This window comes from Bison bison, unplaced genomic scaffold (assembly GCF_000754665.1).
Source record: "Bison bison bison isolate TAMUID 2011002044 unplaced genomic scaffold, Bison_UMD1.0 scf7180017862273, whole genome shotgun sequence".
NCBI lineage: Eukaryota > Metazoa > Chordata > Mammalia > Artiodactyla > Bovidae > Bison > Bison bison.
Genome location: NW_011492845.1, coordinates 5,277 through 6,456, shown reverse-complemented (window position 1 = coordinate 6,456; position 1,180 = coordinate 5,277). Strand labels below are relative to the sequence as shown.

The 1,180-nt window shown below is 33.9% G+C and overlaps 1 pseudogene; it reads left to right on the top strand.

Annotated features, from left to right (window-relative positions):
• Positions 1–68: 68 nt before the first annotated feature.
• On the top strand, positions 69–1,174 carry LOC104983342 (annotated as a pseudogene).
• The last annotated feature ends 6 nt before the right edge of the window (positions 1,175–1,180 follow it).

Genomic DNA, 1,180 nt, shown 5'->3' with positions numbered 1-1,180 from the left:
AACATTGTAAAACAATTATCTTCCAATTAAAAAAATTTTTTTCTAACAGCACCCAAAAAATTAATTAACTAACTACTCTGTCATTTCAGTGAATTCCAAATTAAAATAAAGAGACAAATTTTTATGAACAGGTTGAATCTATATTGCATGTGGAAGAGAAAGTGTACAAGAATAACTGCATCTTTAAAAAACTAAAAATAATGAGAGAAAATATATCCATTGGCATTACAATAATGATAAAGATAGCAATCCAAATAGAGGCAAAAATATAAATAAATACATTTGAGAAAACCATTCAGTTAGCCTTGTACCTTACATTTTATCCAAAATTGAGTTCTTACTAGATTAAAAAGCTAAGCAACAATAAAAAACTATAAAGGTATTAGGAGAAAGTATGGTAGAATGTTTTTGAGGTTTTGGACTGAAGAAGGCTATGCTTTGCAAGACACAAAAAGGAAAAACTGACAAATTTTAAAACATGAAAATATAAATCCTTTTTTCTAAACATTTTATACAAAACTGAAGTGTGGTTGAGGTTGAAAGACAAATAATAAAGTAGGTGAAGTATTTGCCATTCATATGATGGAGAAAAGGGTAATAATCACAAAGCATAAACAGCCCTTGAACATCAACTGAGAAAAAGGAAAGATTATTTAAAACATAGGAAAAGAGCTTCCTAACCCAAGCCCAGAAGAATGGCTCCTGCAAAGAAGGGTGGTGAGAAGAAGGAACGATCCACCATTAAATGGTGGTGACCAGAGAATACACTATCCGCATTCACTAGCATATTCATGGAGTGTATTTCAAGAAGCATACTCCTCAGGCATTCAAAGAAACCCGGAAATTTGCCATGAAGGAGATGGGAACTCCAGATGTAGGCATTGACACCAGGCTCAACAAAGCTGTCTCGACCAGAGGAATAAGGAATGTCCAGTATCATATCCATGTGCACTTGTCTGGAAAATGCAATGAAAATTCACCAAATAACTTCTATGCATTGATTACCTATGTATCTGTCACCACTTTCAAAAATCTACAAACAGTTTATATGGACGAGAACTAACCATTGATTGTCAAATAATGTTTTCGAGAGGAGAGGGTGAAGATATCAGAAGAGTAAGACATGGACATGGAACAACAGACTGGTTCCAAATAGGCAAAGGAGGACGTCAAGGCTGTA